The sequence below is a fragment of the Mirounga angustirostris genome, unplaced genomic scaffold (genome assembly GCF_029215605.1).
Source record: "Mirounga angustirostris isolate CCGP_5_RB_7025 unplaced genomic scaffold, mMirAng1.0.hap1 SCAF_11, whole genome shotgun sequence".
In the NCBI taxonomy this organism is placed as follows: Eukaryota; Metazoa; Chordata; class Mammalia; order Carnivora; family Phocidae; genus Mirounga; species Mirounga angustirostris.
The window spans coordinates 10,142,126-10,166,054 of NW_026991719.1; the positions used below are offsets into that span (position 1 = coordinate 10,142,126).

The 23,929-nt window shown below is 45.7% G+C and overlaps 1 pseudogene; it reads left to right on the forward strand.

Annotated features, from left to right (window-relative positions):
• Positions 1-19,890: 19,890 nt before the first annotated feature.
• On the forward strand, positions 19,891-23,510 carry LOC123843375 (aldose reductase-related protein 2-like; annotated as a pseudogene).
• Positions 23,511-23,929: the final 419 nt, after the last annotated feature.

Consider the following 23,929-nt stretch of genomic DNA (forward strand, 5'->3'; position numbering starts at 1 on the left):
GGATTCTCTCTCTATGTCTCTCTCTGTCTCTGCCCTCTGCCCTTCCCCTTGCTCACATGCTCTCTCTCTCAAGTAAATCTTTTAATAGATAATTAATTAATTCATAGTAGGTTCAGCTGTATCTACCTAGCAAACCTCCAAAAGGGAAAAGGAGGATTAAGACAACTGTGCATATCAGATCCGTCATGGCTCTGTGTAGATACCGTGTTATCTCTCCAGGAATGCCCAGCGTTTCCCTGTAGTTTTAACCTCACAAATCCAGCCCCGGTAATGATGGATACACATCATGATACACTTGTCCAAACCCATAGAATGTAGCACACCAAGAGCGAACCCTGCTGTAAACTGTGGACTCTGGTGATGATGATGTCAGTGTAGGCTCGTTGACTGTAACAAATGTGTCGTCCGCTGGGGACGTGGCCAGTGGGGGAGGCCGCGTGTGGGGGTAGGGCAGGGGCGTGTATGGGAAACCTCTGTACCCTCCTCTCAGTTTTGCTGTGAACCTAAAATCTCTCTGAAAAACGTGAAAAAAAAAAAAAAAACAAAACACCTCTCCAGCCCCACAGGGAGAAGGGCTAGAGTAAGTGGGCAGTTATCTGTCCAACTCTGAATGTAAGACTCAAAGAGAACCCAGATCAGCTTGCAATTGCCGGAATGACTTTGATTTTCCAGTCTTCATCGTATTGCTCCAGTAAGCGGATAACAACAATTAATGGTAGTACCAAGGTACTGGAAATTCACAAACATTAAGTGGCATCAGAGACATGTCTCCCACCCCCACTCGTTCCCCAGAATACCCCAGGTCTCTTTGCATTTACTCTGTCCATTTCACAAACTAAAGGTGGTGATCAAAGAACAAAAGGTGTATAGCTAAAAGTCACCGTGCTGCTGCTGGTCAAGTGTGGCAACGTGAACGTTTAGCAGCTTTGTTGACATACAATTTTGTATCATAAAATGATCCCACTTGAAATGTATAGTGCAATGCTTTTCAGTATATCTACTGAGTTGTGCTACCATCCCCACAATCCAGTTGAAGAACATTTCTATCATTTCCAAAAGATCCCTACTACCCATATTCACTCACCCCCCCAACACCTGCCCCCGGCCCTGGCAACCACTGATGTACTTTCTGTCTCTCTAGATTTGCCTTTTCTGGACAGTTCACATAAATGGAATTGTGCAGTATGTGGTCTTTGTATCTGGCTTCTTTGAGCATAATGATTTTAAGGTTCACCCACGGCAATGCAACATTTTGCTTCAGGGAATTTTATATCTAATCAATGGGGTTCTTTTTTTTTTTTTAAGGATTTTATTTATTTGACAGAGAGTGAGCGAGCACAAGTGGGGGGAGCGGCAGGCAGAGGGAGAGGGAGAAGCAGGCTCCCCGCTGAGCAGGGAGCCCGACGCGGGGCTCCATCCCAGGACCCTGGGATCATGACCTGAGCCAAAGGCAGATGCTTAACTGAGTGAGCCACCCAGGTGCCCCTAGTTTATTTTATTTTTTAAAGAACTTTCCTTTTAAAATTAAAATCCTTCTTATATAGCTATACATTTTATACACCAGCAAAGTGGCGGATCTGGGTAATTCTTAGTGTATCCAGATCCAGCTTTTTTGCAGCTTCTCACTACTTAGATGAACAGAATGTTGAGAAAGTGTGCATCAACCTGGCTCCATTGAAGCCCTTGACTGTCTGAGAGGGAAACTACCCAAGAACCTACTTAGAACCTACTTCAGTCTAAGGAGTACCAAGAAAAGGAATTGGTTACCCATGTGTTACCCCGCGGGTAGGGCCCCCCGCCAGCCAGTCTATGTAAATCGCAATCAGGAAAACAGTAAGTCCTTTTACTGTCTCAGGAATAGTTCTCTGAGCTTCCTGTTGGCACAGGTTCGCTTGGAGAGGGTAGAGATGGCTAGCTTGCAATGACAGGAGGTACGATTTACACCCCAGTGTGGACATGTGTCTGCGAATGAATTCGGGAGCCACCAAGAGGCACAGAGAGGTGACATAACTTGCCCAAGGTCGTACAATTGCTTGGGATTTGAACCCACAGTGGCAGCGACATAGGTCATACGCTCCAAGACTGCTGAGCTGTTTCTGCATAGCTGAAGGGGTGAGGTTGAGGTCAGAGGGACAGGAGCCACCAAGAAGGACCCGCAGAGGACCAAGGCTCAGAGTGGCAATTTTGAGGATTACTGGGGATGGAGAGAGGGTCGGAAAGAGGATAAAGGGCCCCTAGCTAGAGCCAGAAGAAAATGGCACAACGCACAGTGCAGAAATGGACCGATTTCTGTCTGGGGAGATTTCAAAAGCCAGGGCCTGTGAGCGGGAGGGGAGTGGGGAGGCAGGGCTGAGCTCACGGGCTAGCACTTGGGTTTCTCCCGGGGATCAGAATTGTGTTGACGGGGCCGGAGCTTCTCAAACTGCCCTGTGCCCCTGAGTCAGTTTGGGGTCTTCAGTGCAGATTCTGATCCAGCGGGACCTGAGCTTCTGCATTTCTAACAAACTCCCAGGCATCCCTCACATTTCTAAAAGCTGGCCCACGCATCCCACTTGGAGTAGCAGGAGACTAGACTAATAGGAGCACCATAGATTTAAGATGGGAGCTTCTGGCTTCCAAGGCAGTGCTCCTAGGGGGAGTCCCTCCAGGGTTCAAATGGGGAATAGCCTTCAACGAGATGAAATTCTTATGTGAGAGGTTCTAAAACAACCTTCCAGCACAAGCATGACCCTCAGGGGCCTCAAAGCTCTATGCAAGACTGCGTACCAACAAGAAAGCCCTCAAACTTGCCGTCGGAGCTTGCTCTGATGATTTCTGGGTATGGAAATGGAAGGAGACATCGAGAAGGACGTGGACAGATTCATGTTTGGGAGAGAATGAGGGAGCCTGCCTCTGGATTTTGTGGCCGTTCGCACGTGCACACAGGGTTGGCATTTACTGAAGTAACTTTATTGAGTAGTTACTATGTGCAAAGCACTGTTTTTCAAAGCTCTGTGTACAGTTAATACAGATACATCACAGAGTTCATGGTGGCTGTCCCTGGGGCATGGAATTTGGAGCAAAAGGGTTCATTTGACTTTCTACTTTCACCAGTTCTGTGTGGTCTGAATCATTATAATATGCATTGTTTACATACTGAGGGGCAGAATATAGCATCTCCCTTCCTCCAAATACACCAAGCTTCTCCTGCTTCTGGGCCTTGGGACAGATGCCTCTGTCCACAGTGTTCTTGCACACTTGGCAAATTCCTACTGTGTTTTCAGGTCCAGTTCCCATGCCACCTTCTCCAGGAAGCCCCCTTGGTGAAGTCTGGGGCTGAATTTGGGCTCTTCAATGTGCCATCATGGCCTCCCATGCACTCTTTTATGAGAGTCCTTACCACAGCCTATCACAGTGTCTGGGTCTTTCCTGCTATTCCTGCCACTGGCTGGTGAGCAACTAGAAGGTAGAGAGCTGGTTTCCTTCTCTTCTGTCTTTCCAGCTCCCAGTTTGAGGACTGGCATTTACTAATCACTAACCCATGTTTTGTTTTGTTTTTTAAAGATTTTATTTATTTATTTGACAGAGAGAGACACAGCGAGAGAGGGAACACAAGCAGGGGGAGTGGGAGCGGGAGAAGCAGGCTCCCCGCAGAGCAGGAAGCCCGATGCGGGGCTCGATCCCAGGATCCTGGGATCATGACCTGAGCTGAAGGCAGACGCTTAACGATTGAGCTACGCAGGCACCCCACTAACCCATGTTTTTAAAATTAATTGTTGTACTGATAGATACACTACTGTCTTTCATGTGCTTTGGGGCCAGTTTTTAGTTGCTACCATCAGATTTGGGGATTTGGGGGCCCCCGCAGTGATCCCGATGAAGACTGTACAATGTGGTCAGGATGCTTGACTACAGCTCGTATTTTGGGCCACGTTCCTGATTGGGCTTAAGACCCCCCCGGACTTACTGCTTGTGGGAGATGAGCGTGTGACTTGGTGAGCAAACCCCAATTCAGGGCCCTGTATTGATTTTCAGCTCCCAGGCAGCCCCTGCTCAAGTTAAACTAGAAGTAGCTGTTGTCAAGCTCACAATTTGTTCAGGCTCTTGCCTTGTCCTTGACCTACATTCCTCATCAATTTAAATTCACCTGGTATTTTCTTTAAAGAAGGGAGCGGCGTCATGTCAAGGCAGAAGGCCCCAGCCCTCTGCTGGAGAGATCTGTCTCAGCAAATCCTTCCCGAGGGACTAGCTCTCATCCTCTTGAGTTAAGGCTCGGGGTAGAGCGCTGGCAGGCAGCCCTGTCCTCTGGCTCTCTGTGCAAGAAGCAGGTTAGGAAGAAAGCAAGCACGTTTATTTGCAAAGGAGGAACCCATTGAAAAGATGACAGAGACAGACAAGCTGGGGCGCAGACATGCTTATTTTGAGTGATGCAAATCCTCAGGGATCACAGCCTTAGAAACATAGAAGGACGCTAAGAAATAACTTACGGAACAGGCCTCGCACTGAGCATGTCTGCAAGCCAAGTTATCCTCATGAAATTGTCAAAGGCTGTGCCAGCCAATGCAGTAGCCACTACCCACAGGTAGTGATATAAATTTAAATTAATTACAATGAAATGAAATAAAATACTCGGTTCCCGGGTTGCACTAGCCACACTTCCAGTGCTCAGCAGCTATCCGTGGCTAGTGGTGACCCTGTGGGACAGCACAGATAAAAACAATTTGCGTCCTTGCCGAGTTCTCTTGTCCAGCGTGCATCTAAGGGTGCCGCAAAGCCGTGTGCTTTTCTCTTCACAAGATGTGCCCTAGAGCCTCCTTTCTGGTCCTTTACCAAAACTTCTGAGGGCACCTTGCCTTTATTAAGGCCAGATCTCTGAATGAGCTGCAGGGGAACCAGGAACCACTAGGCAAGCAAACCCTGCCAAGTACAAGTTCATCACTTTCAAGTTCCATGATTTCCAGCCGACCCCCCTCTGCCCATGGCACCCACTCACAGGGTCTAAGCAGCCCCCAACCAGCCTCGCACGTGCTGTTTCCACCAGGACACATTGCACACAAATGAAAGCAGATTTCCAGAGTGAAGGAAAACGGAACACTCTGGGATGGGATTTTAATGGCTTCCTCCACAGATGTGAGGCCTAGGCCATTCTGCAGGGGCCAGTCTCACATGGCGCGGTTTCCAGCATTTTGAAGGTGGCTTTGAATACCTCTGGATATTTTATAGGCTGAGGAAATTGGGGCCTCATTTTATAGCATATTATAAAGGATCTCACCAGCGTGGGGAAGAAAATAAGTCCAGATTCAAAGCAGATATTCATGGAATGCCATTCTCTTATTTTTAAAGAAAATGCATGCACCGTATAAAGTACATCCCACCATAGTCAGGAAATAGGAGGAAGAAGGAATAGAAGAATTGATAAAGAGGAATGGCTTCTTTTTAAATGTCTTTTTTTTCTGAAAATACAGTTTATACATTGTGTGTGTGCACTCATGTGTATGCCAAAATGGAAAGGTTTTTTTCTGGGTTCCCTGTTAATACCAAGAAGATAGTAGGGACACTGATGAATCAGACATCAGTGAGAACAAGAATCTAGGAAGGATCATCAGTTTGGATGCAGGTCATCAGACAGACCCGATTTACTCCAGGCCTAAAAAGTCATTAAGCTGCCTCAGCTTCCCCAAGTGATCCTCTTTTGGAAGGCCCTATATGAGAACCATTTAGAAAACCAATGACTAAAATGAACACTCACTGGACCCCATCCCCCCCAGTAGTCCACTACATTGTTTCTAAATTACCAGGCATTTCATCAGTACATCTACAAAGCAATAGTGTATATCTGTTGTTTTTTATCTGTTTTTTTTATACCAGGCTATCTTCCAAGAATGGATTTGACACAAATATAAAATGTTGCATACTTTTTAAACTCATCAGTTGTGCCTGGGTGGCTCAATTGGTTGGGTGTCTGTCTTCGGCTCAGGTCATGATCCCAGAGTCCTGGGATCGAGCCCTGCATCAGGCTCCCTGTTCGGTGGGGAGTCTGCTTCTTCCTCTCCCTCCGCCTGCCGCTCCCCCTGCTTGTGCTCTCTCTCCCTCTGTCAAATAAATAAATAAAATCTTTAAAAAATAAATAAACTCATCAGTTGTTACAAATTTACAAGTATTTCAACTGCTACATGTATACTTATACATTGTGTCAAATGTACTGATTATAAGTATATTTCAAATGTTTCGACTGGAACACATTTAAACAGAGATGAGGTTAATTTTAAAAATAAGCGAAGAAATTAGGCAAAAGAAAACAGAGTGAACTGCTCAGCATCCATGCTGTGACCACAAATTTAGTTCTGAGCTTTCAAATAGCCAAGCCAAAGAGAGAAACAGACAATTACATGATCCAGCGTCCATACAGCATAAACTAATTCTTAGGAAGAGGTTCCGTTCTCCCTCAGTCCTAGCAAAGGGAACAGTATAAAATTGAGCAAGGACTTCATCAGTGACCCTGTGACAAATAGACAAGTTTGATATATATGTTCTTCTAGTAAAGCCAAGGGAAATGTGCAACTCTGAGAGTTTCCAAAAGCAATTCTTAAACAAGGGCTTGGGATCAAAATGTATTTGTCCAGTTAAACTGCTTTCAGATATATTGTTTCATCCAAGGATAAACTGTAGAGCTGTGATTCTTGGTGTAAGTGGAAAATGAGGAGTCCTATTTGAATCAGCTGGGGAGATTTTTCATACTGACATCTGACATCTAACATTCCTCTATTGCCATCCTCCCTCAGGATTTGATGGGACTTTAGAATGTTTGTCCCCAAATTTATTAAGAGTGAGCCTGCAAGGACTCCCTCGTGTGTGTTAGGGTGGGAAGCAGGTGGAGAATGGAGGCTGTGGTGAGAGGGTAAGCAGGTGTAGGCATAAAGACCACCTAAGGAGCTTTCACCATGATCTGCCTAGACCTCCCTAGACCTAAGAATCAAGGAGTCTTGGCTGGAGCCATGTGTGTGTATTCTTAACTCCCTTACCACATGCTTCTGGTGCAAAACTCCTTTGAGAAGTGCTAACTAGATTGATGGACAGAACACGTACCGTTTGGGTGAGTTTTCCTAAATTTTTTTTTTTTAAGATTTTATTTATTTATTTGAGAGAGAGAATGAGACAGAGAGAGAGAGAGCATGGGAGGGGGGAGGATCAGAGGGAGAAGCAGACTCCCTGCTGAGCAGGGAGTCCGATGCGGGACTCGATCCTGGCACTCCAGGATCATGACCTGAGCCGAAGGCAGTCGCTTAACCAACTGAGCCACCCAGGCGCCCTTTCCTAAATATTTTTAAAGAAAATTTTTCAAAAGGGGTGAATTCCAAAGTCTATTCCCCCAGTGAACACAACTGGAGCACCACTCCTCTGTCGTTCCAGCTGATCAGTCCTATGATGAATTTACCAGTTAATCTCACCCCACTGCCGCACAGGTGACCGCTGATTAAAGCAGGGGAAACTGACAAGGAGACAGTCTCCCTCCTGTGCCTACTTACATGTCTCTGGACACAGATAACATATTCTATTGGTCAGAGTCCAGACTTTGTTTCCTTAAATCCTTGGCCTTATGAGGTGCCCTGTGGTTTGAGAATCTGCTTCTGTACATCTAAGCCCTGCTCTAAAGGCCACTGATAGAAAAATATCATATTGGTGTGATATATTTGATGCTTAAAAAATTCTAACATCGCATATTCTCAGTGTTTACCGAATTGATTTGAATTAAGTTCATATATAATAATGATGGTGATATGAATAACACTCCCTTTCATTAAACAATATAGACAGAGAAACTACCCACCTGGCCCAGGTTAATTTGGCATGCCTCAAGATTCCTGAACCAACCTGAAATCATAAAATTTAATTTCTAAAATACCAACAACAACAAAAAAAGGAAAATGAGAAGAGGAAGAAAAGGAAAGGAAAAAAAAAAAAGGCGGAGCCCTAGGTTGTTGTGAAGGCAATACACAGGCTTGAACTACTCCTGACAGATGCATGTCAGGAAAGAAATTTCCTCTACTTTAAACTCTGGCCTAGCCCCCAAGTGTTCCAAAGACACTTTCATTGGGGTTCTTCTTCCCTTGTTGTCTACCTTTGTAAAAGATTATTCCTAGGGCACCTGGGTGGCTCAGTTGGTTAAGTGTCTGACTGTTGATTTTGGCTCAGCTCATGAGCTCAGGGTCATGAGATCGAGCCCCACACCGGGCTCAGTTCTCAGTGCAGAGTCTGCTTGAGAGTCTCTCTCCCTCTCCCTCTGCCCCTCACCGCCCCGCCTGTGCTTGCTCTCTCTCAAAAAAAATTTAATTTAAAAAGTAAAAGATTGGGGCGCCTGGGTGGCTTGGTCGTTAAGCATCTGCCTTTGGCTCAGGTCATGGTCCCAGGGTCCTGGGATTGAGCCCTGCATCAGGTTACCTGCTCAGCAGGAAGCCTGCTTCTCCCTCTCCCACTCCCTCTGCTTGGGTTCCCTCTCTCGCTGTGTCTCTCTGTCAAATAAATAAATAAAATCTAAAAAATAAATAAAATAAAAAGTAAAAGATTATTCCTGGAAATGAGAGTGAGGCATAATAGAAAAATAAGCACACAAAGGAATTCAGCTGAATTTAGGGGATTGGTTGAAGGGAAGAAGATCAGGAACTGGTTTCTCTCCACCAAAAATGAGTGGCCCCCAACTTGTAACAGCTTTTAGAAAATTCAAAGATACCCATGGGACCTATTCACTCAGCCACCTACCAGTAAAAATAACCCTGATTTCTAGTGCAAAACAGTTTTCACTTAAGAAAAAAGATGATTTTTCGATTTGATTTGGTTTTCTGTTTTAGCTGCATAGCTAAGAAATTGCTTGGGATTAGGGTGGTGTGTTTTCTTTTTTCTTCTTCTAGGGCTTTGTGAGGAAACGTGAGAACTATATCTTTTGCTGGGAGGTTATCTCTGTTAATATTTGGGATAACTTAAGCTTATTGACAGAGGAGGTAGGAAGAAATGGCCTTCATTCTTTCATTCAAAAGGCATGCCTGGGATACTGGTGCTACTTGCAATAAAAATTCCTTTCATGAAAGGTGGGTGGAAGGACATTCCATCACATTCAATTTCCTATTTCCATTCCAAAAACGATAACCTGGACTTGAGGAAAGAGAGAGTATTTGTGCCTCTACAGTGCATGAGATGTCATTTGAAATTCCTTATTTTTACTACCTTGAAGAGGGGTGGGAGAAAAAAACAGTAGGAATGTTGTAAACATGTTGGCATGCTTGCATTTCATTTCATTTTGTACTTTTGAAAAAGGTCTTTAAAAAGACCTATGTTCTGGCCTCCTAATTTATAGTGTTCAAAGGAACTGTGACTTCTGCACGAAAGTCCAACAAATACCCTCAGGAGGATTTAACATTGTACCTCAGGGCTAAGATTTCTAATTTTTTCTTAAGTATTTTCATTGTAAAAAGAAATAGATACAGGAAATCACATAAAGTGAACACATGCCTTAGTGAAGGATTCGAAGGTAAGCACCCTCGTAACCATTACCAGGTCAAGAAAGAATGTTGCTAGCTGCCCCAAAGCCCCTTCTACATGCCCATTTCCAGTTCCTTCCCTCCCTCTCCCCATAGGTAACCATCCACTTTGGCTTTTCTGGTAATCACTTCCTTGCAGGTTTTAATATTATTACCCAGACATGTGTACCTGGATAGGACATATAGTCTTGCCCATATTTTAAAATTTGATATGTCTTTTAAGTCTCTTTCAAACTGTAGGCTCCTTGCCCATTCCTTTCTTTTGCTTACAATTTATCTAATGAAGAACCTAGACTGGGGCGCCTGGGTGGCTCAGTTGGTTAGGCGTCTGCCTTTGGCTCAGGTCATGATCCCGGGGTCCTGGGATTGATCGAGTCCTGCGTCGGGTTCCCTGCTCATCAGGGAACCTGCTTAGCCCTCTCCCTCTGCCCCCCGCCCCGCCAACTTGCACTCTCTCTCTCTCTCTCTCTGAAATAAATAAATAAAATCTTGAAAAAAAGAAAAAAAGAACCTAGACTGTTTAAAGAGTCATGTTTTCACAGTGTGGAGTTCACTGATTGCGTACTTGTGGTTCCAGCTTTCAGGACGGGTGCCGGTGAGCCTCACTTCACACACTTTAGCTCCCCTCACCCCCAATCTGGTATCAGAGTTGGTCTGTGTGACCAACAGAATACAGGCAAAGTGATAGCATGTGGTTTCTGAGGCTGTGCTGCTTCTGGTTCGCTCTCTTGGATTACTCAGCAGGAAAAGCCAGCCACTACCTCACAAGGATGTTGAAGCAGCCCGAGAGAGGCCCTTGTGAGGGGGAACTGAGGCCTCCCACCGACGGCCAGCATGCACTTGACAGCCCCGTGGGGAGGCCACCTTGGAAATAGCTGCTCTAGGCCCATTCAAGTCTTCACATAACTTCAGCCCCAGAGAACATCTTGTCTGTGACTTCACGTGTGAGCCGTTGCCAGAACCACCCTGTTAAACCATTCTTGAATTCCAGAGACTATGAGGATGATAAGTGTGAATTATTGCCTAAAGCCGCTAAGTTTTGGGGTAATTTGTTATGCAGCAGTAGATAACTAACACAACACTCCTGAAGCAGTTCACTGTGTTTCTTTGTCCTCCATGTTTCCTGCAATTCAGCAATGGGATCCTGAGACTTGTCAGACTCAGGTCAGATCTCTGTGGCAAAACCACAGGATGGTGATGGAAGCTCATAATGTCTGGTTGTCTCTGTTTTGATGATGTTACCACCCACTGATGCTTAATACATATCTATATATCTTCATCAGGGGTTGCAAAATGGTTCTTTTCTAATTTTACCCTTTCTAGGGACTTCCACTCATTTACTACTTGTTAAAGTGTTATAGTTCATAGAGGAGGGTGGGATAAATCTTTGATTTGCTTCCTTTATTTATTAATTTTCAAGACAGCACATTGGTTTCCTGTCTTCTTATAGAGGTGACAGTCATCATCATCACTCTAAATATTATTATAAATTCATGTATTTAAACATTTGAGGATTTCAATCCATTGCAATTATTATCATTATTAAAGCTCAAATTGCACCATATTGGGCTAGTGGGAGCCTCATCAAGTTGGTTCCCGAGTCTTTTGACATGATCCTAATTGCCTGTGAAACTGTCCTTACTATCTGATGTTATAAGATGTTTCAGGCTCTGGGGTGCCTGGGTGGCTCAGTCGTTAAGCGTCTGCCTTCGGCTCAGGTCATGATCCAAGGGTCCTGGGATCGAGCCCCGCATCGGGCTCCCTGCTCGGCGGGAAGCCTACTGATAGTGGTGCTCTTGGCTAGGGAGGCCTGGGGCACTCACCTGGGCCCACACTACCCATGAGCCACCACTGGTACTTCCATGACCAGAGCCAGTGTTGTGGTGGGACGAGTCCGTGTGGTTCTTACTACAATTGCAGGACGCAGTTTAACAAAAACCTCAGGGGACTTTGAAGAACAAGCTACATCACAAGACCTAGAGGGTACACGGCATGCCCAAGGGCCACACAGTGAGGTCGAGGGTAAAGCGAGAGGGAGCATCACAAGCTGGATCCCAAGACCTGACCTTTAGTGCCCACCTGCTTGTACTCACCCACCTTTGTCTTATATTTTTCCTTAAGCTCTTCTTGCCGGTCTACCTCTGGACTCAGACAGATGAAACCTGAGGTGATGTCTACCCTGACAAGACCTGCAGCAGGGCCCAGACCCACCCAGACCTTTTCAGCTAAACCCCCTGGCTTGCACCTGCGCAGACGGACCCTGGAGTGACCTCTGGAATGACCTACAGTCACCTTTACCTCATAATACTACTAAAATCTCCACCTAGGGAGGAGCCTCAGCCTCATTTACATAACATACAAGGTACGGGAAAGCATGTTTCCTTAAGGTGCATGTGTGACATGACGCCCCATCCGGCTGACCCCACGGCTTCCCTATCTAAATATTCATCCTGGGGCGCTGGGTGGCTCAGTCGTTAAGCATCTGCCTTCGGCTCAGGTCATGATCCCGGGGTCCTGGGATCGAGCCCATGTTGCGCCCCTGTCGAGCCCCTGTCAGGCTCCCTTTCCCGCTCCCCCTGCTTGTGTTCCCTCTCTCACTGTCTCTCTCTCAAATAAATAAATAAAATCTTAAAAAAAAAAAAATCCTAACCCTAAACAAAAGGAACCATTCTGGCTTTGCAAGCCATTCCCCGTGATCTCCTTATTTGTTGCAAATGAAAGTTTTCTTGGTGTGACAATTCAAGCTGGTGCAATTTCGGACTCAGCAAGGAGTGAACTCCTGTTACAAAACCTTGAGGGAAGGGGGCCTTGAAACAATCCGGAAGTAAGCGTTCTTCCGGACAATGAGGCGCTATTTGGGGCCTGATACGGATCAGATACCTCAAGGCAAGTGTTACCCGTCAGGTCGTCAGGTCCCCTTAAGTGTCTACATTCGGCGGGGAAAGGAGGAGTCAAAAAGGCGAAGTTAATGATTGGTCAAGCATGAGGTTAAGAGATGCCTAAAACAAAAACCAAAAACAAAAAGAGAGGTGCCTAAAACCTAAGTAAGGAAGGAACAAAACAACTCTAATTCAAAAATAGGTCCGGGAACTAAAGTGCCTGGCCTCACTACCACCAATGATAATTGAAATAGTTGAAAGATGATAAATGCCTTCCCCATTCTTTTAATTTCCCCAGTAAAAAATAGTTGAACTATCCCTTGTTAGAGCATACACTCACTACCTACTATATACTGTCCTCCATCCTGTTAGCCCTCACTGGGTCTGCTTTGTTTAATGTGGTGATCACTAACTACACATGCCAATTAAACACTAGAAATGTGAGACTAAGGAATGTTGTTTTAATTTTAAATAACCGTTTGCCTTTGAGCACTTGAAACAGCTATTGTAACTGGATTTTTAAATTTTAATTTAAGTTTTAATTGCCATGTGGGACTAGTAGCTACCATATTGTACAGCACAGATGGAGAGAGAGAAAGAGAGATGAACAAATCCACAAGGGTGGCAAAATAAAAATTAAAGACAAATCAGTTCGTCCCAAAGAACTCGCAGGTGAGTTTGAGCTGGAGGGTTAGAAGGCTTGAATAAAGTCGCGCTCAACTCTGAAACAGTTGATCGCTTGAGTTGGCCTGTCCCCACCACCAGGTATTTTGATTTAATTGGCCCAGTGGGAGCCTCTGAGCACCAGTATTGTTAACGGTCGCCTCCCGGTGGTTCTAACATGCATTCCAGCTTAAGCGTATAAATGTGTGATCCATTCATTCTTTCAACACATATGTATGGGAGATCTTATAAGATGTCAGATGCTCTGCTGGCCACTCCTGACTTTATCCCAGAGATTCTTCTTCCACAGCTCAGGGCAGTGGGTCCAGGAATCTATTTACAAAAAACTCAACTTTGCAGAAGAGGATGGAAAACCATTTCAAGTTTCCAGGATAGTAGTAACAGGATTTAGGCTGTATTTTCAGAAAAATTCTGCCTGAGTGTGATATTGTGATATATGATAAGAAATATATATTTGGTTTAGGGCCTCATTTCCTGGCACAGAGCTCCTAAGACCCTTGGAATTGCCTGAGGAGAGCAGTAAAGGTGCATTTTGTTACGTTAATGGGGTACTTTTGGAAAGCACCTAAGGATGGGGGCTGGTTGCCAATGATTCACCAATGGCCAATGATTTACTCAATCATGCTTAGGTAATGAAGCCTCCATAAAAACCCAGAAGGACGGGGGTCACCCAGTGGTGAATGCGTGGAGGTGCAGAGGAGCTGCGTGCGTGCCTGGAGAGGACTTGGAAGCAACGCGCCCTAGCCCCGTGCGTCTCTCCCATCGGGCCCATTCCTGAGTTATGAAAGGTAAAAGTTTGCCATTGGAATCTAGAGACGGATCCAACTGCTGGGGAGTTGGTTCACTGGATGCATAAGGAAATACAGGCTACTAAGAAAAAGGCAAATTTTTTGAACCTTGGGTTATTATCTGTAATAGGTAAAATGAAATTAAAAGAGTGTTGGGTCAGGCTTCAATGCTAGACCAAACTTAAATTTCAGTGAGTCTGAGCTTTGGCTACTAGCCTCGAAGCCACCTAGAAAGGGGAAGATTCTGCAGGGACGACACAAAGTCTAAGATCCGTGGTCACCAAGAAGTTAGTCAACATGATGGAAGGGCAAAGCTAAGAAACTGTTGAAACCAGGGGGTATAGTATGAAGTTGTTTGTTTGTAGTTTGTGAATTGGTATCATCGCTTTGTGGATCAGTTTCCTAAGCAGCCTTTGCTGACATGGATTATGAAAGCGACTAATTAGGAGTGTCTTTGGTTTTTCATGCTGCAGAGTGGAAGAGCAGGTTTTGAGTTGGTACAGAACGCACAGCTCACCACGGACCGATCAGAGATGGCTTTGTGTGATCCAGACACCTAGGAGGTTCTTCCTGAAGGAACAGCCAGCTTAGTGGTCTGGATAAAAGCCACTGTAAGATCTGTTAACCCTGAGAAGGGGGACTGCCCACCTCCCTTTATGAATACCAAGTGGAATGCTCCAGATAAAGCAGCTCAGAAGTTTCTCTGCAAGCCATGTGGGACCAGCTTTATGATGACCAAGATAGTCACTCACCAAGTATGCTTGTTACCCAGGTCGTGGTAACTGCTGCGGTTAAGGGGGCTCCCTTCACAGGGGCACCCCATTTAACCTAAGAGCAGCAAATTGGCTGTCTCTGCTTCCCCTCCTGTGTCTTACAAATGCTAATAAGAACATTAGGTTAACTAATGAGAATAGGAATAGGCTGAGGGGAGTCTAGGGACTCTCGCCTACAAGGTAGAAACTTTGAAACTTACTAAGAGATCGTGAGTAAGAGAAATATGATAGGGAAACAGAAGAGAGTCTTGGGATTGCCAACCCTGCCCCCGCACCCAGCAGGGTGGCAGTCTCGAGGTGGCTATTAAGAAATGGGATGCATTAAATGGTCTCAGATGGGGTTAAAACAAAAGATTCGATAGGGTAAAGGAACTCCCTGTTGGTCCCCAACATTAAATGGCCCCTGCTTTATTTGCTCCAATTTGAGGGTGTTAAAGTCAGAAGTTAAATAAGAACCCTTAAATTATCACTGTTGTGCTACGTTCTACTTTTTCACTTTCAAAGAGGCAGATAATGATAAAACAGGTCATTTGTAACCTCTAATTTCTAAGGTAATTGCTTTGTACCTAGCTTTAAAAAATCCCCCCATTCTGATTTCGTTAGGCTGGTGTGGTGCAGGCATCACAATTCTTGAACTCTTCCCCAGGGGATTCTAATTCTTCCCCTGGGGTGAGCGCCCCTGCTCTAAGGCAGCTTCTCAAACCTGAATGTGCTTGCACATCACCTGGGGCTTCCGGGAAAGGCAAACTGATTTAGTAAATCTGGGTTGGGGTCCAAGATTCTGCATTTTTAAAAAGATCTTTGTTTGAGAGAGCGAGCACAAGCACGAGTGGGGTGGGGGGAGAAGCAGGCTCCCCGCTGAGCAGGGAGCCCGACATGGGGCTCGGTCCCAGGACCCTGGGTTCATGACCTGAGCTGAAGGCAGACGCTCCCAAGATTCTGCATTTTTAGAAAAATATTGGCCAGTGGGAGTGTAAATTGGTACAGCCTCTTAGAACAATCCAGCACTATCAACCAAAATGAAAAATACCTGTGTACTCTGACCCAGAATTCCCCAACTAGGTATTCTCTTTAGGGACATGGGCACCTAGATGCAAGATGACAAACGTATGCAAAATTCCTCACATTAGAGTTTGTGCAACAGCCTAAATTTCCATCAATGGGGGACTGTGTAGATAAAAGGGTGTCCACAAAAGGCCTTAGAAGACTCTAGCTCAAAACACAATGAGGCCATCCACGTATGCTAACAGGGAATAATCTGTAAACTACACTGTTCTATGGAAATAAGATGGTAGAAATGATGCAAATGTTCACAAACCTAGTCTGTGTATTTACAGAAATATCTAGGGAAGGATGTGTAAGAAGCCAGGAACAGGGGTTGCCTTCGGGGAGAAGTGGGAGTTGGAGGTCAAACAAAAAACCCAGATTTGATAAAGACCTTATTAAAAAGGATTCTTGCAAGAAGGGTTTCCCCTGAGGCCAGTCTGTCCTAAGGAGGGCAGTCTTCGGGCTTGGGCTGAGGGTGAGCCAAAGTTCCAGATCTGGAGGAAGGCAAGGTACTTAGTCAAACTTCTGTTAACCAGCATTTTGTTCCAGTGGATTGGTGGGGGCAGAACAATTGAGCTAATCACTTTTAAGGCAAAAAATGGCAATTAGGAGAGTCTGTGTCTGGCTTTGAGGTAAACAAAGGGTTTCTCCACAACTCTTCTCAAAGTCCCATGGAGAAAGGTGGTTCTTAGCAATAAGTGGTTTCCTGAAACACAAGAGCCTGGGGAGATTTCTTTCTGCTGTCTTCCAGGAGCATGGGGCTCAGGTAGAGTTCAATACTGTTGTTGGAGAGAAGGAACAGGATAGGGTGCCTGGGTGGCTCAGTTGGTTGGGCGACTGCCTTCAGCTCAGGTCATGATCCTGGAGTCCCACGATCGAGTCCCACATCGGGCTCCCTGCTCGGCGGGGAGTCTGCTTCTCCCTCTCCCGCTCCCCTCTCTCGTGCTCACTCTCTCTCTCTCTCTCTCAAATAAATAAATAAAATCTTTAAAAAAAAAAAAAAAGGAACAGGATATATTTTTTTCATGGCAAATCCTTTTGTACTTTTGAATTATACCCCAAAATAGAAAGTTTTTAGGGGTACCTGGGTGGCTCAGTCGGCTAAGCATTGGAGTCTTGGTTTCTGCTCAGGTCCTGATCTCAGGGTGGTAAGATCTAGCCCCGCATCGGGCTCTACGTTCAGCAGGGAGTCTGCTTGAGATTCTCTGCCTCTCCCCCTCCCCCTCCCATTTGTGTGCCCTCTCTCTCTAAAAATCTTCATGTAAAATTTAAAAATCTTCAAATAGAAGACCATGAATTCCAGAAACCCCTTTTCAGAGTTCTTCCAAAATGGTTCTGGATGTAGAATGAGGTCTTGGGCTGTGTTTACAGAAACTTGGGTGGAAGTGCTGTGAGGCCAGAAATGTCGCCAGGGTTTTGATGACTGGGTTCCGAGTTTTGCTCGTGCAGACAGGCGGGGCACCGTGTGGGTCCGGCCGGCCACCCTGCAGAACCCGCTTCTACCTCTCTGGCTTTCATTGCCCAGGCAGACCTTGTGTCTGTTCCCACAGATGTGCTGCTCCTGAACCGCCCCCCCCGGCCCCCCGCTTCAACAAACTCGAACAGATCATGGTATGGGAGATGGACTGTAGCCCGAGTATATGTGAAAACGGGGGGGGGTGGCATTCATATTCTCAAGGGATTTTGTGAGGCGCTATGGCCTCTGTCACACGGAGCCCTTGTGAAGGGCTGACAGGATGAGGTGGCGGAGTTGGGGGATTTTCTCCACCACTGGGGCCCGCTCTTTGTCTCATAGACGTTTTCGGCTTCAGCCAGGAGCTTCTGCTCCGTCTTACTCCGGCTGAGGCCTTGGCTGTCCGCGGGCCTCAGGCGCTGCTCCCGCATCCTGAAATGCGGGCCTGAGCAGGACTCCCGCTGCACGGAGCGCACGTTAGCGTGACCTGCCCCTTCTGAGCGCCAGCAACCCGACGGCCGTTGCCATGTTCACCCGTTCAGTTCTCTTCATAGCTAACAGGGTTCTTTTATTGAAGAGAAAACGACCACAGAAAAGTTAGGCAACGTGAAATCCTCTCAGGAAACGAACTATATGTAGCTTCCTAAATAGTTCACTGCAGTAAATCGGGGCTGATCAGGATGAGGCTGGAGGGGACCGCTGTGACCTCCACTCCCGACTCCACCTCAGATGGACATGGTGGATTCTTGAAGAGAAAGGCCTGAGAGAAACCCCGGCTTTGGCCTAGGCCAGCCATCTGCATATCCCCTTCAGGCCTTCAGCTGTACGGCCGAGACACGCCCCCCCCCCCCCCCCCCCCCGCCCCCGGGACCTGGGGCCTAGCGTGTGGGCTCTGAAATCCATCACTGAGCGGGTGCTGAGGCCATCCCTCCTTTGTGGTACCGCCTGCCAATTACCCAAGTTCGAGGGGGAAACTGAGGCTGCCTGTGGATGGGAGACACCACTTTCCTCTACTGGTGGACTTAGGCTCCAACACTTCCCAGCACCTCGGCCAGACCTTCTTTAGTCTGCACAGTAGCTAGGATCCTTCCGCCACCGTGCCTTCCTGCTCTCCTTTGCTGGGGTCAGACATGCAGCGAATTCTGATGCTACAGCCTTCCCCTAGCATCAACCCTATTTCTCCTGCAGGATTTTCCCTGCTCAGATCCTTGCACATCTGACCTCCTCTTGGTCGGTGGTCTGTGGAGGACCTACACTAACCCATGGTGCTATCCAGATTCCTGCTTCTTCTGTTGGCTAGCTTGATTGTTGACCTTGGGCCTCCTTGTCTCATGGCCCCGCGCCCTGCTGCACATGTCCTGCCAGCCTTATCAGGAAGGTTACTTTGTCCTATTCAGGTGCTCTGCCGTTCCCGATCATAGTAAGTCTTAGTCTCCTGTGATGTCTGTCTGTGGAGTACACAGCCTTTGATGACTGTGTCTTCAAGATTCAGATTCTGATGTCCCTAATTGTGACAGCACAGATTTAAGAAATTCCAGCAAATTGCATTTCTCCTTTGCTAGTCTGGAATCCCCGGTGGACCTGGGCATGTCTTTTGTCTCTGAACTGCAGAATTTAGGGACATTCTGGCCTTTGTCCAAGTTGCACGGACGTTGAGGGTTAAAGCCACAGGGCTGTTGGTACAGGAGAGCAACTTCTAGATTAAAAATGACCCGAAAAGTTTCCCCAGGCACAGAAGTCCCTGACTCCATGATAATTCAGGTGTCTCTCATTCAAATATACCCACGGACTCTTACTAAATCTCAGCACTCCTTGTGGGGCTATGCCAATACGGGTCCTATCATTTCAGTTCATGGCAGATTGTTCTGTTGGAATGGAATTTTGCCACATCAAATATTGAATAATATTAGTGGAAAACACTTTGAGCTCAGCACTGGTGTTTATTTTGAAAATGAATCCTCTCTACCTAGGAAATGGTAATAGTATTATCTCCAGGGAGGGTTATTGAGGGACTGGAGGACGGGGCCACAGGGAGGCTGACTTGTCACTTAATGCTCACGAATGTTTTCAATTACTTTGTACTGAGGAAGTAATACACTTTTTCTAAGTTTTAAAACAACAAAAAATGAACTCCGAAAAAGCCACTAAACCATGAAAATGGGATACTCCTTGGACTGTGTAGATACTTAGCATTTAATCAACGAGGTAACACTATGCTTGGCCCGCTGCCATCAAAGCTGGATGGTGATGGTCCGGATGGCTTGTCTCCTCCAATGACATTCTTGTAATGTAGAGTCTGATTCCCATTTTGCCTTCACTCGCTCATTTGCTCCTGGGAGGAGGGATTAATTGGACACCCGCCCCCGCCCCCCCTTGGTTACCAATGATGGTCAGCTTTCAGTTGTTTTTTTGTTTTTGTTTTTTGTTTTTTAAGATTTATTTGAGAGAAACAGCAGGGGCAGTGGGAGAGGGACAAGCAGACTCGGCAGCCCAACGCAGGGCTCGATCCCAGGAACCTGAGACCACGACCTGAGCCAAAATCAAGAGTCGGACTTTTAATGGACTGAGCCACGCAGGCGCCCCAAAGATAGTCTTTAAAGCGCTCATATATATGTATAGGCACAGAAGTACCTCAAAGAGAAAGTAACTCTCTGTAACATTACAGTGTTCTTCCTACTTAAAAACATGAGGAATATTTTAGCTTTTTAAAGCTGATGGCTTTTTAAGGCCGGGTGTGTGGGGGGGGTGCGGGGGATGGCTGCTAACAGAGGTACATTTCCAAACCAACATATGGAAAATATTATAGACCAAGAAGTGAAAGAGTCCTGAATTACATCCAGGAGATCTCCCTGGTTGTAATTACAAACACTTAGGAAATCTCTGATGTATAAAAGCAGTAAGATGAAGCCCTCAGCTCTTGGCCAGAGGCGAGCAAAGATTTTTTTTTAAATTCTGAAGCCAGTGATTTATAACACTTCCAAGCCCAAACTAGCATTCTCATTACATTTATTCATGAAAATGATAAATGGGCCATTTCCTGATGAATGAGCAGATTCCCTACCATTCATTGGAAAATTCAGTACAAAAGGGGGAAAATGTCACTTAGCAAGGCATCTATATTCCTTTTCTTTCTGGACAAGTGAAACTGACATGAGAAATGAGTGTCTTGTGACTGTTAGACCTCTCAGGGCCCCCAAAAGTAGGGGCTGAGATAAGGCAAAGCCTAGAGGCACTAAATTACTGTTGAACTTTCTGAACTGAGGCGCAGAGCAAGTCCTGTGAGGACGGCATGGAGCTGGTCTGGAACACTAACCTAGCCCTTGAACAATGGAAGCAGGGCCGAGGAGGTTGCCAGTCCATAGTAATGTGATAGGAACTGGTGCTGTCAGACGCAAGGCTTCAGCAGAGTTAAAAGCAGCAGCTGTCCGAGTTGAAAGCTGAATTACACTCGGTCCTGGTAAAATGAGTCCCCTTTCCAAACCTGCCATTCCTCACTGTTTTACGGTGCTGCTCTTGTATTTCAGCTTCCACACTGCCCTGTCTCTCACAACTCATTCTTTCCCACAATTCTCCGTCTCAGATTCTCTTCTCACAATTCATCCTCTCCCACAATGCCTTGCTCTCCCGTGATTCCCAGGCTCTCCTACAATTTGTTTTCCTTTACAATTCTGTTCTTATTTTCTCCCCCAATTCTCATCAGCTACCCCAATTTTTATTCCCCCAGGAATTTTTTCACTAAGTTTCTATTCTCTCAGTTCTTCCCACAGGTCTCCCTGCCACTCACACAATTTTCAATATTGTAATTTCCATCTGCCTCATTATTATACATGCTGATAATTTATGCTAAAATAATTTTATATTCTCTTTAGCAATTCTTTCATATTCCGCGGCTCCCACAAGCCTCCGCGGCTCCCACAAGCCTCCTGTAACTATATGCATCTCCTATAATTCTCTATTCTCTTCCACAATTTTTGTTACTATAATTGTCATCTCCCTCACAATTCTCCGTGGTCTGTCGATTTTATTTTCTTATAATTTACCACTTTTAAATTTCTCTTCTACACACAGCTCCCCTCGCCTCCCGTAATGCCCCCTCGCCTCCCAGGTCCTCCACCAGACACCCTGCTGAGCCTAGAGCCCGACATTGGGTTCCATCCCATGACCCTGAGATCTTGACTTGAGCCAGAATCAGGAGTCAGACGCTTAACTGACTGAGCCACCCAGGCGCTCCTGAAGTTGGAGTATATATCTTACTAAGCTACTTGCCTCTGTATCAGTGTTAGGAACAATGCCGCCTACCCACACTTGCCAGTTCACAGTGTTCTGTGATGAGAAAAGGAGCCTGTGCCAAAAGGGAAAGCAATTTACGTCATCAAGAAAGTTGCTATGAAAAAGAAGTTCATACTAACTAAATACCGCTGAGAACATCAGATTTACATTCTAGTACAAGCTTCTTATCCCACTTTGGCCTGGCACTTGAGTGCCTCTGCCCTTCACTTACAATCTAGACCCTGTTGTATAAAGAAGCAGTTGCTGAGTCAGTAAGCAGGTACTAAAGAGTTACAGGAATGAATGAATTTTGGAAAACATCATTCATTTAACAGTACTGTCAGGGCATCTGTAACATGCCGGGTCCTGTGTTAAGTGTTGGGAATAGAAAAGTGAAAACCCTGGACAACAGTCCCTGCGTGAGGGCCAATGCCCTTAACCCCAGCACGGTGGGTCTGCCTGCTTGCTCAGAAATGTTCCCGCACCAGCCACTGCCACCCTTGTGGAGCCCAGTACCAAAGCTGAGATAGATGTCTGTTGTGGACCCTGGAAGTCTCCCCCAGGCAAAGTCAAGGAGCCTATGAAGGTGGCCATTGATGCAGGATATCATCACATTGACTGTGCCTGTGTCTATCAAGATAAGAATGAGGTGGGAAAAGCCATCCAAGAGAAGGTCGTGAAGCAGGAGGACTTCTTCATCATTAGCAAGTTAGGTCCTACCTTTGAGAGCATCCTAGTGAAGGAAGCCGATCAGAAGACTGCCAAGAATCTGTAACAGGACTATCTGGACATCTATCTTATTCACTCGTCACAGGGATTACAGCCTGCAAAGGACTTTTCCCCCCGAAGACCATAAAGGCAATGACCTCACCAGTAAACTAACATTCTTGGGTGCCTGGCAGGCCGTGGAGGAGCTGGTGGGTGAGGGGCTGGTGAGAGCCTTTGCAGTCTTCGACCACTTCCAGATCAAAAGGCTCTTGAACAAACCTAGGCTGAAGTGCAAACAAGTGACGGACCAGATCGAGTGTCCCCCTTGCCTCACAGGAAAAAATGAATCCAGGACAGCCATTCCAAGGGCATCGCTGTCACAACTTAAAGCCTTCTGGGCTCTCCCAAAAGACTTTGGGCCTAGCCAGAGGATCTTCACCTCTGGAGGATCCCAAAATTCAGGTGATGGATATGAAGCACAAAAAACCCACAGCCCAGGGTCTGATCCAATTCCATATCCAGAGGACTAGAGTTGCAATCCTCAGGTTTGTCACCGACATGCATTGTTGAGAACTTTGAGGCCTTTGACTTTAAATGGATTAATGATGAGGAGATGGTGACCATTCCTAGCTTCAACAGGAACTGGAGGGCCTGGACTCGTGTTACCATTCGAAGAATGCTCTAAAATTGTGGATAACTATCTTTTAATTTGGATCAGCCCCAACTTATCTGAACCCCAGTTCTGTGCTTCCAGATGTACACAGGACATCACCCATTGAATGTTTCTGTAACTTACAGCTGATGCTATTTAAGACTAGACTCTGTATTTCTCTTATAGATGTGATGCCTTTTTTTTTAACTGCTTGTTTTCGGTGGAAGTTCCCAAATGAAAACGTTAGAAGCCCACTCTTCTATCATTTATATCCACTATGTTATCTTGCTGGGTGTGTTTGTTTGTTTGTTTGTTTGTTTTTTCCTCCTTTGACCCTTCCGTTCCTACTGCCAGAACCCTAAAGCTTTCATTTTCCCAACAAGGTCTAGGCTCTCCATACCTATAGATTATAGTCCCTGGGACTCCATTTCTAGGAATGAACAGGACACCTTGATGTGGTCTTGGAATGATTGTTGCCTCTTAGACTTCAGCGTGAAATGGTCTGTCTTGTGTTTCTCCAGAAGTAAAATGCAGCCAAGGCGCCTGGCTCAGTCAGCAGAAGATATGACTCTTGATCTTGGGGTTGTGATTTCAAGCCCCACATGGGGTGTAGAGATTATAAATAAAACTTTAATAAAAAATGCAGAAAAAATTCAACAGGTCTAAACTCAGGATAGCATCTTTACAACACAGAAAGTGTGGGTTGCTGTCAAAACCCGTACTTATTTCAAACACCAGTCCAACCTCCATCACCTCCAATCTCCCCCCGGCAAAAAAAAAAAGAAAACAAAAAACAAAACAAAAAAACCCTTAAACTCCCTAAAGTCTAGCACTATAACCTTCCTGCCGCTAGGTTTCTCTCCAAATAAAGCTGCTTTCTGGAAATTTAAATGGCAAAGACTCCTATTAGCTGCTGAGAGCAGCTTAACTGATTGATTTTTGAAGGTCAACATGTATAATGCTCAGAGGCCCATATTTGAAAAACCTTTATATTCTTTGTTTCCTATACAACTGACCAGAACACTTGAGTCATTTTAATAGGACTTTCCTTTTTCTTCTATATTAAGGACAGAGTGTTTACTAAAAGTGACCATCCTCTATTCTAGCTGAACAGTGGGAAACGCATTCTGACAGAAAATAAAACGTTGTGATCCCTGAGGAAGC